Below are 11,662 nucleotides of genomic sequence, written 5' to 3'. Positions count from 1 at the left end.
GCCAAGCAGATAGGTAATCATAAAACAAAACATGACATGACAATATACTTGAGCAAAGATTTTCCATTTTCATACTGAAATCACGTTTGAAACAAATGCCCACCTCAAAGCAAAATCTCTATCCGTAAGTTCTTTAACTTGGCCTTAGACGACGTGTGAAGACGTCCCTTTAGGAAATAAAATAATACTTAATTAGATTTTGAGATATTCATTAAGCTTAAACATGAATGCATCCTAAGTGCGTGATCATTTTATTCCTTTTTCCTTAATTCATAAGAGGTCCTTGAGCACTAATTAAATCTTGCGATTAAGTTTGACGTGGAGGCTTAAGACATTATTCGTTTAACCTTAATAGCATTAACTTTTATGTAAATTATTCAAGAATAACTTCTATGTAAATTATTCAAGAACTAAGGCAAATCCGAGATTTATATTCATCATTGAGGAATTAAAAAGAAAATAAATCCTCTCATCGAAACCGTTACTCGGTCGTTTGTCTTTAATGAGTCCAAGATTTAATAGCAAACTAGTTCATTTAACTTATTACTCTAGCCCAAGACTTATTAAACCAATTGGCCCAGACAAAAATAAACCTTCTTGGGCTAAAACTAAGCCCAACGTATTTACTCCCTCAAACCCATCGGTCAACTACTTTTCAATTTCACATTTTCCCCCAACTCACTTCTCAAATTACCCAAATTGGGGAAGATTAAAACCCTAATCAGAAATTTATGGAGGCAGCTTCATCTCTCTCGCTCGATTGCTTCCGTCGCGACAGTCAACCGCCGGCGTCACAGGGTCGTCGGTACTCTCCGTCTCCGTCCATCTCTGTCTCTCTTTCTCGCGCCACCGCCGTAGCTGGTGTTGCCCGTCGGAGAAGGAGAGGAGGCATCGCCTCTCTCTCTCTACGCACACGGCTCCGCTCTCCGGCGAGCTGCAGTTCTGCCTGCGGCTATCTCCGCCGTCGCAGCGTGAGGCTGCTGCGCGGAATAGCGGTCTATGCTATCGGCATCCGGTTCGCCGGCGTGCTTGCTGCCACCACCGCTCGTGAGCCACACCGCTTCGTCGGGCAGTAGCTAAGTGCTTAACCTCTCTTCCTTATCCTCACTTGCTTTTCTTTTATTTTCTTAAGTTAATAGATATGTTAGGAGGCAGTAGCACCCCTATTTGGGTTGTGGTTTTGCTTATCAATATTGTGAAGCTAGCACCTTGATTTGAACTCACTGTCGGCTACTATGAAAAAGTTGTGGATGAAGCATTTCAAGTAAAGCTAGCATTTTCTTTGTGGATTTAACACTTAGCATGTTGTTCTCTGAGTTTCCCTTGTTTCATCTATGTGTTAAAGCTCTAAATTTTCTTATCCTAAGCATGGCATCCGAAACAAGGCAGGGGAGTGTTAAAGATTTCATTGTTCTTCCATTATCCTATCATGCTGTTAAGATCTGAAGTGGTGGTGCTCTTAACATGCTTGTGCTTTATTTACTACATGCTCACATGAAATTTTGATTGGGAGGAAGGTGGAGGTGTATTACCTCTTGGAGCAATTACTGACTTGGTATTTGTTGTTAGGAAACAAAGCTTGCCCTCCTCCTTTAGAGTTCCTAGTTGCAGTGACAAAGAAAGGGGGTGAAACTGAGTTCTCTTTTTTTTTTGAATGAAGAGAGATTCTTGGAGATGAGGAAGGAGGGAGACATGTTACCTAAGGGATGCAGGGCTGCTGTAAGAAAGCCTGCAGAATCCTACTCCAAGCTCTCTCTCTAACTCTTAATTTGCTGAAATTTCAAGTGTATTGAAGGGAGTCTAACGGTGGGGTTGAGGGGGGGGGGGGGGGGGGGTGGGGGTTTATAGGCTGATTTTGTACCTTAGGAGAATTAATTGAAAGCTGATTCCCCCCTTGTCCTCATGTTGAAACCTATCTCACTTTTGTGATTTAGTAGTTACTCTACACTGAAAGCAATTTGGTCTTTAGTTAGAGATTACAAGTACAAGTCCCCTCAAAACTGATTTTGGTTGATTGTGTGACTAGGAAAGCTGGTGCGCAGGGGCTGTTTTGGAGGAGCAAAAATGGCAGCTTTGACTTGCCTCTTTTGGGTAAGTCCTTAGTCCTTCATAGTTAAAAGAGGTGTTGTTCCTTTTCTTTAATAGGAAGATCCCTTAATTCTCTTGTACATATGCATTAATTACTTTGTTTGTAGTTTTGTAGGTGGGAAAGGAAGGTGTGGCTGTTGTGTTGTTCTCGGGCTAGGCTCGCTCCCCTCGGCCCGATGGACTGCTCAAAGACTGGCAATAGTTCGGGCTTGGAGAAGAGGCCCGAAGTGCATCAAAATTTATCTTTTCTTTTCTTTGTTTTCTTTATTTGAAGCCTTGTTCCATGTATTAATATTTTTTTGAAGTTAGTAGTTCGTTTATTGTATAAGAAACGCTATTCGAATTTCTTTATACTTGGGAAAAGACTTCTTGTCCTTCTTCTTTCATTTACATATTGTTGACGTCCTTGTGTTCGCTAAATTCTTACTTTAGCTTTTATCTGTTGCGAACCACTCCATTAAACACAAACAAGGAAAAGTAACAAGTTTTTTTTTTTTTTTTATCATGAATCAAGAGAATGAAAATCCTCTAGTTCGTCATTAAGCATTAATGTATCGGGGTAATTAAACTAGTTGTAACATATATTTATGCGATTTTGTCATGCAAATGTAACTATAATTTTTTTTTAAGTTTTATAAAATAAATAGAAATGTATTCTATATTGGAAATGTGTCGGCAACTCATAATTTGGATAGACACGTGTTTCTACCAATACTTGTCAAATATGGGTAGTCACATAGCGATGTATACACTACAAGAAAAGTGTCTGTTTGCTACCAAAGTTTTGCTAGCACAAGTGTATGCTAGCAACTTATGAAATTTTCCTGCACAAAATGAAAACAGATCAAAATATTTTTTTGCGAGCACCCCAACCGTCGTGGCATATATGCTAGCAAATGGTGCTCGAAACAATACTACTAGTCGAATTTTCTTCAAGTGCTCGCAAAATTCTTTTGCTGCTAGTAACAACCCCTTAATTCTTTTCTTGCCTCGATTTGCGAGCTCGCGGAAAAACTTAGTTCCCGCTTATTTTGAATCAGTTCTCGGCGCTGTTATCACAAAACCCCTAATTCTCAATTTTCTCTGATCAATCCTTCCTTGCTCTGCCAACCGCCACCGTTCAATTCAAGCTGCTCCGCCACAAATCCTCCGCCACCAGCCAGTTTCTCTCTCAAATTGAGGAACATTCTCTACAAAGTGCCTTCATCGTCAAGCTACACGAGTATTTACTTACAATTGCATTTAGGGATTTTAAATTTGCTAAAACAATGAATGACTATTTTCCTAATCGGCGTTGTTTTTTAATCTTACACTGCATTATGTTTAATTTGTGATTCTCATTTATTCGATCGTGTATCCTTCTCCTGCTATTAATAACATTAGGAAATTTGTTTAGTAGCAAATAAAATCCGTTGTGTGTAGTGTTGATTGTTGTGCGTGTGCTAAAATGAAACCGCTTCCGTAGATTTCTTAGAAATTCAGTTGATTTTTCGTTGATTGATTTTTCGTAGCTGCAACCACCATATTGTTTCACTGTGGCTCAGATGGAAAATGCATCTTATAGAGGAAATTTAGGCATCTTAAGAACTTCTCACAAACCTGTTTGAGATTCTGTTTTTTCTTTCTACAAAAGCAGGATAGAACGTAGTGAATTGTATCTGTCAAATTTCTGACTGCTACTTTGCTCAATGTGGTAAGGTGTACTGTTCTTATCTCTATCATTTGATTATATTTTATAAGCCTGTAGCAAGGGAGAGCATTCAACTGCTTTAGCAACTGCTACTGATGCTACAATACAGGTATCTTATAGAAAAGAGATCCACTGAGTGCTGGTGATCCTTTTAGGCAGATCCACTGATGCTACAATATGATTGCTTGTGCTTGTGTTTGTAGGAGCTGGAGATAAATAATGAGAGAGATTGTGGGGACTCTCTCTTCCCATTTCTCTCAAGCAGGTTTCATATATTTTCTTTATTTATATGTTGATTTAGCATGCCAAAATCATACAATGATGGATTATCCAATATCAGTAGGATGATTGTTCTGCTTTATACTCTTGAATTTGGATACTATATGGAAGCTGGCTGCCATTGTTTTGATGCTTAAAAATGTGATAGTTCTTTTATAACTTGAATGTTGATTTGAAAATTTTAAGGGAATACAGAGAAAGTACTATGAATCTCTATTGGTGGCTTAATAGTGATATGGAGTATCACATAACAGTTTTATGCATCCAATCTTTTTTAAGGCTTTGCTTTTCATCTGCAAAGGCACTAATTTATTGCAATGGACTGCTTGTATTCTTTGCATATCATGTGTGTGTCTACCTTACATATATATACATGAGTTTGTTGAGAATCAAATTCAGAAAAAGTGTTAAATCAGAATCAGTATATCACCTTTCTTCTGTCGTTAAGATGATAATCTAATAAAAATATATTTTCCTGAAATAGTATGAAATAAGATTATTTTGAGTGTGATGCTGTTCTACATTCTTGTTTTTAGGGAGAAGAGCTCAGAAAGCAAATTACCGCAGTTACCTTATATCTAGTGAAGACGCAACAGGTGTGCTATCTCCGTATACCTCTTGAATGTTTTTGTCCAAACATCAGGATCAGTTATTGATTCAATATGAGCAGTTCATGAAGCTCACTGACCTATTGACAGCTCATAAGAATTCAGTGATGATCTGAAAAAAGGGTTGTGGGGTTGAGGCGATTGTGCACCTGGTTATCATTTACTTTCACATGAATATGAAGATATATGGCATGATAAAAGGCACAAATATATCTGTCTAGTCCAACAGACCTTGTGTGCTCCTACTGAACATAGAATACATGCTAGAAACTAAAACACTTTATGCTCTTATTTGAGTTGGCAGAGGAAAGCGCAAGTGATTATGAAAATAAATGGCATATTCCTTTTTTTAGGGGCTTTATTGATCTAGTGTGGCAAATCTCAGAATCATAGTTTCCTTAGTTACCTGAACCACAACCATTTTTAAAATGCCTGAGCACTGCCACCTGATAGTAGATCATTTGTTGTAAACCAAGGCAGTGGTTGGTCATAAAAAACCAAGGTCTTCATTGTGTTTCTCTACTTGAATAGAATTGCCCTTTGAATAGATTTGAAGTTGGTGTATTTTTCTTGTTTGGACATGCTATTGTAGAAACAATGATATTTCTCCATAATTCGATAGAAGATTTGTTTTGTAATTTGGAATACTTACTACTCAGTCTTTGTTTGTTAAAGGAGCAAGTTATGACGAAGGCGTATGGTTTACGGGCTAATGGGGTAGAAGACCCAAATTATGATGTCTTTTACGTTGAGTTTTTTGGGAAGATAAAGAAGAGAGTAAATTACTGTAGCCGGTCAGGCAACGAGCATTTACTGGTCGCAGTTTTCGAGTATGCATGTAGCGAGCAGAAAGGTGCTCGCAATGGTCTTGTGCTCGCAAAAAGCGGTTGCAACTTTGCTACAAGCCTCATACAGAGCACCTATGGTGCTCGCAAATGTGCTAGCAAATTGGGTTTTGCGAGCAAATGCATACTCTTTTTGCGAGCAAATGGGTGCTCGCAAACGAACGTCTTTTCTGTAATGGTATTTTAATCCTTTTAGTTCATTTGTCTATTTTTTTTATTTATATAGATATAGCTTTTTGAATTGGGAGGCTATCACCAATTTTATACGTACATATACATACAAAGCCATGTAATACATTATATTATTTTAATTTTGAAGCTTAACTACATATATTACATACTTTACAGTTTTCATCTTATGTGAAAACTCATGTGTATGCACATATATATAGGTATAAAGGCAATATATATAGTTCGGACTAGGCAGGCCCCCCAGTAATTTATTAACTACCATCTTATTCAATACTTACTCTTATAACAATATAAATACCTAAATAACATTAAAATATATGAATATGCAGAATAAGGCATAATTTGAATTAGAGATGTCACAATGTCTTACCTCTTTTACAACATAGAAGGTGGAGGTAGTATGTTCCTCCGCTTCAAAGGGGTCTACATGACTGCCCTACACTGCTGTTCCATCTTTGCCTGCTTTGCTTCCTCAAACTTGTGCATCTCGCTTTTGATCTTATAGGTGGATTGGCTATGGTTGTCGCTAATGGTGATCTCGCCACGACCTACATCAATCAAAGTTTTGCAAGTGGCAAGAAAGTCTCACCCTAAGATTAGAAGGACGTTCTTGTCTACTTTCTTGTCAAGTACAATAAAATCGGCGGGAAAAATAAAATCATCTATTTTCACTTAGACATCCACAATCATACCAAAAGTTTTGATGGTCGAGTTATCGGCCAACCTGAGTGTTACGTCTGAAGTTTTGAGTGGCCCAATGTTGAGCTTTTCATAGTACTTCAGTGGCATGAGATTGATGGAAGATCCTAGATCGTATAGGGCCTTGTCAACCTTTCCCTCTCCAATCCGGCATCGGATAATGAATTGGCCCGGATCTCTCTGCTTTACTGCCTTCTCCTTTTGGATGATTACGCTGCAATGATGTGGTAGCTTAAGGTCGGCTTTTGTTGGCTTTCTCTTCCTCATCACCGCCTCCCTTAGTAGCTTTGCGTACCTAGGTATTTCCTGCAACGATTCAACTAGAGGAATGTTAGTATGAACTTTACAAAATATGTTCAAAAAGTGTTTGAACTGCTCTTCGAGCTTAAACTTCCTCTTCGGCTGGAAGGGTAGCACAATCCCATTGTGCCGCACGAGTCCCTGCTGGGCGGGTGCGTCTGCCTTCTCGGTGGCAGCCCGCCGTGTAGTGTCCGGCGGTCCGCCGGCGGCTGGGCAGACTCCATTCTGGGCTTCAGTGGCAGTCTGCCGCGTGGTGTGCGGCAGTCCGCCGGCGTCTGGGCAGTCCCCAGTTTTCTGCTTTGCCACCCACTTCTTGTTGACGTCATCCACTCGTGCGGCTGCCTTTGCCCTGTCCTCATCCAATTTCTTTTGGATTTGCTCCATTTGTGTGTTGATGTTGGCTATGGCAGTTGAGATCGTGTTCATTTCCTGCTCGAGGTTGTTTATCCTAGCTTCGACCACTCCGATCTTAGTGTCATTAACCTTCCTGTCTTGCGCGATTACTTCCAAGATCCCTGTGATCCCTTGTTCATACTTTTCCTCCTTCTTGATTGTCTCAACTACTCCTCCCTTGCTAACGTTAAATCCTGCAGGGGGTTGCAAGTAATTATTGTTAGAATAAGAAAGGTTAGGATGAGGTCGGTTCCCATTATAATTATTGAAATTACCGTCCCTCTGGTTAGGGTGATAGTTATTGTTGTAATTTCTATTGGGGCCGCCTCCTTGCATGTAGTTGATTTCTTCCACTGTCGGGGTAGGAGTTTCAGGCTTAGAGACTGCTATAATGGAGGTTGGTGGAATCGGGTCCCCCTTCCTTGATGAATCCATTTGGTCCACCCTAACTCGAAGCTCGGCCAATTCCTTTGCAAAGGAGCTTTCCTCAGCTTCTTCAACTGCAACTATCCTTTTTAGGCTATGCCTTTCTTTCGACCACCCCTTGCTGTTGGTGGCGAATTCCTCTATCACTGTTGGCTTCCTCACCTGACTTCCTTAAGAACCCTCCATTTGCACCTGAATCAAGCATAGCACAAATTTTCTCGTTAAACCCATTATAGAGAATCCCTACCTGGTGGTCCACGGTGAAACCATGGTTAGGGCACTTTCGGAGAAGGGCTTTGAAACGAGCAAACGCCTCATAGAGGGGTTCGTCATGGCCTTGGATGAATTGGAAGATCTCACTTTTGAGCTTCAAAATTGTGCCCAGCGGATAATACTTGTCGAGGAAGGCAACTACAATGTCCTTCCATGTGGAGACCTTTTCTCTGGGCATACATTCAAACCACTCTTTAGCAGAATCAGTTAATGAAAATGGGAAGAGTCTTACCCTTATGGCCTCGTCGTCGACACCGTTCAGTTTGAGAGTGTTTGCGATCTCCAAAAATTTGGAGAGATGGCAGTTAGCATCCTCTGTAGCCCTACCTGCAAAAGGAGTTTGCTCGACCCTTTGAATAAGGGGCATGCGTAACTCGAAATTATTAGCGACAATACGAGGTCCTTCGGGAAAGGTAATCATATTCCCATGATTGAACATGTTCATCACGGGTTGTATCTCCTGATTCTTCTTTTCCAGAGCTTCTCGGGCCGCCCTTTCCGCATCTCTCTCATCCATCAGTAGCTTCACCATTTCCTGCAGTTTCTCGATGTCCGTTCGGTCACCCATTGTTCCTGATCCTTTTTCACTTCTTATATATTCCTACGAGTTCTCTCAAGTTCTAAATCGAGTGGTTCTAGGCTGTCCTTCCCAGATCGCGTTCGCATACAAAACCTGCAAGAACCAAAAACAAAAACGAATTAAAAACTAAAATTAAAAACTGAAAGAAATTAAAGTCCAAAGTAGCAAAATTATCCGTTTGAAGATATCACTCCAAAGTGAATTGTCTTCCCCGGCAACGGCGCAAAAAACTTGATGCACTTTTTATTAGCACTAAATAAACCTGCAAGTATACAGAGTATATATAGTATAGCTAAAGGTTAGTACCGGATATCGAACACGGGGAAGACGAACACAAAGTGTCTATCCTCTACTAAGACTCATTTACTATCTGGAAAAACATTTGGGTTTTGAAAACTTTTGAAAAACTAAAAGCAATAAAAAGCATAGATCAACTAAAAGCAAATAAATCAGGAGAAAGACAATAGAGATAAGGGAATTCCAGGGATGTGTGTTCACAGTTATGGTTATACAAAATTCCAACTACAATACCCTAGCACAATTATTACTTTGATAGAACGAGTCACCTAGCTTATGCTCATGCGATACAAACGTTGATTACAAGATTATGGTTGTCAATCCTAACACGTAACTCCAAAAAGCTCCTAAGACCCTTGGAAAGTCCTCACTCTCAATTAACAGTGCCGTTTTAAGGGAAGCTAACTGTAGCATCTACTAAGTGGATCTAACTCGCTAGAACTCTGTCACAGTTATGAAGCAAGTTATATTAAATCATACACGATTGTGTCACTAAATCATGAAGCATCAAGATTAACTTAGGGAAGAAACAAAGTAAAAACAAAATGGATACTAAATAGAAAACGGAACTTGTATAACCAAAGTCGTTACTAACACATCCCTAGAATCCTATGAGTTTGGTTACACATAATTGAATAAGCTAAAAACATAGATTGAAGGGAAGACAATTTGAACATAAAACTAAAGAAAATAAAACCCGTAGGTTGAATCCTTGTCGTTCTTGATGTTCTTGAAATCCTTCTCCAACTCTTTGCACCAATGAAGTATTTTGCAATTGGAAGTTTTCCCTTTTGATGAAGCTTGAGTTCTTATTTATAGGGGAAAGCCATGACTTGTTGTAGAAGGAAAAAAATCTCCAAAATATGGTAAAACTGGGCGCAAATCTAGGGCTTCTTGGATTCGCCGCCTTTCTCCGGCGGGCTGCCGCACCTTGGCCGGCGGTCTCCGCGTTGGAGTCCAGAGAGTCTGTTCCCTCGGTGGCGGACCGCCGCACATCTTCCGGCGGTCGCCGGACAAGACTTCTCTTCCAAACACATTTTTCTGAGGCGGACCACTGCGTTGATGTGCCCGCTGGGCGCCGGCGGTCGTCGGTCGCCGTCTGACTCCAGATTTCCAAACTTGGCATTTTGGCTCCCTTTTTCGGCTCAATTATGCACATTTCTCACAAAACACGTCAAAATACCAAAATATGCAAAATCCGAGCGTATCAAATAATGCAAATAATGGACGTGTAGAGTGACTTTGACATAAAAAACGGACCAAATAATGGCCTTAAAACAGTGCAAAATCCGAGCGTATCACTATGGTCACTTGACGTCCAAGAGTCTGCCGGAGAAATCATCATTCTACCGTTCCAGCCAGTTTGCCGCAGTAGTATAGCAGTATCACCGCCCGGAGTGGCAAAACAATCGTTATTTGCTTTCTAGTTTAATCTTTATCTGTTTTCTTCGTTGGATGTGTTGCAAACATTTATCTTGTTGCCTTTTGAAGTACTTAGTAAAGATCCAAAGGATTAAGTTATGAAGTTTTTATTTCGCATGTCTCTTTGGTTTGAGCTTGCTTCATTCTGCCTAGGGAAGTTAGATTTAGTTATCGCTTTTAATTTCTAAGTGTGTGCATGTGTTTTCCTTCGACTAGGCTAGATCTGAAGTTGTTGATCGAAATTTTGTAGTTATGTTTTAGTTTAAGTTTTCGTGCATGAGTTTCCTGTTCTGCGCTGTCATCACCACCTTGCATGTTAGTCAGTAGAGGTAATCTGCAATTTCAGTTGTTCATCTTAAGTTAAGCATTTAAATTGATGGATCTTGGGTTTGAATTTATGAATCTGAGTTTAGTTATGGAGTTTGTGTTCATATGACGTCTGTTAATACTTGGTGAAGAAGAAAACGTCAAAATCAACTTTTGCCTTGGACCACTTTTGCTTTTTAGTTGCTTTTGCTTTTGTCTCTTACTTTTCAGTTGTACCTTCCAGACCTGTCAGAAAGTCAACCAGCCGTCAGATATACCCTTTTGTCTAAGTTTCCTCTTTTAGTAACTGTTTACGTTTCACATGTCTCTGAGATACCTTGTCCCCTATTTTCACGAACACAACCACATATCTGTCATTTTCACGCCTACTAGTCAGTAGAATACCATCTTTATTTCTCGCTTAAGTAGATTCCCAACCCCAAAAGCGTGGTAGCTAACCAAAAACACCCAGGAATATCACCACAGTTATCCGAACGTGTCCATCCTCGTGGGATTCGACCCTTACCTCCACTATACTAGCCAGTAGAAGTTGGTTGATGAAATATATTTGACACTAGGTTCGGTTGTCGTGCCAACGACTCAGCTAGGTTGAGAATCTTATCCTAATAAGTTGGATACACCTTGCATTTACATGTCCGACCGAAAACCTGGTTCGTCATAATACATGCACCATATTATTCTCACTATTTATTTACAATGCAACTGGCTCTTGCCAATAAAAAAACCGTAGATTATTAATGATACCTAGATAAGTTTAATTTAATTATGCTATTCTACTCGTTGAATCCTTTGTGATTACCTTGCTAGAGTATTACATTATTAGGCAAGTAATTGACTATGTGTTAGTTCGCAGTAAGTTATATTAATCAGTTTCTTTATCAAGATATTTGTCCAAACTATACCAAGGCTAGGATAGATGATCACGCCAAAACAATTCATTCATGTAATTGTAAAACTGCATGTTTGTTGCTACTTAATAATTAATATGATGCAATTATATCACAAATTCTGTATTTCGAAAATATTCTCAATCATTATTTAGTGGTATATAAAATAAAATATGAAAACTACTTATATGAAAAATTTGTCAATGATGCCCACAAATGAGGTATATACATAATATATAGTATGTATCAATAAGATGACAATAAATTATTTCGATTGCCCCATTCCTATGGCAATGTTTTACTTGACTTAAGTCAAAGTCATATCAAGTCAAACAATAAATATGAGTTCGATTTAG

The 11,662-nt window shown here is 39.4% G+C and overlaps 2 long non-coding RNA genes and 1 other non-coding gene across 3 annotated transcripts; all 3 read left to right on the top strand.

The window, feature by feature from the left end:
• Positions 1-594: 594 nt before the first annotated feature.
• Positions 595-2,462, top strand: LOC125185464 (uncharacterized). The gene is made up of 2 exons (XR_007170142.2): positions 595-2,091; positions 2,196-2,462. It is a non-coding gene; the product is annotated as an uncharacterized LOC125185464 (long non-coding RNA).
• Positions 2,463-2,851: 389 nt separating this feature from the next.
• On the top strand, positions 2,852-5,850 carry LOC125217620 (uncharacterized). The gene is made up of 4 exons (XR_007175768.2): positions 2,852-3,887; positions 3,982-4,043; positions 4,594-4,653; positions 5,341-5,850. It is a non-coding gene; the product is annotated as an uncharacterized LOC125217620 (long non-coding RNA).
• Positions 5,851-7,783: 1,933 nt separating this feature from the next.
• On the top strand, positions 7,784-7,890 carry LOC125185757 (small nucleolar RNA R71). Its single transcript, XR_007170258.1, has one exon. It is a non-coding gene; the product is annotated as a small nucleolar RNA R71 (small nucleolar RNA).
• The last annotated feature ends 3,772 nt before the right edge of the window (positions 7,891-11,662 follow it).

The sequence above is a fragment of the Salvia hispanica genome, chromosome 1 (genome assembly GCF_029641045.1).
Source record: "Salvia hispanica isolate PSC_SH4W2 chromosome 1, Shi_PSC_v1, whole genome shotgun sequence".
Taxonomy (NCBI): domain Eukaryota; kingdom Viridiplantae; phylum Streptophyta; class Magnoliopsida; order Lamiales; family Lamiaceae; genus Salvia; species Salvia hispanica.
The sequence above is the reverse complement of the archived record's forward strand: the minus strand, read 5'-3'. Positions and strand labels throughout refer to the sequence as shown.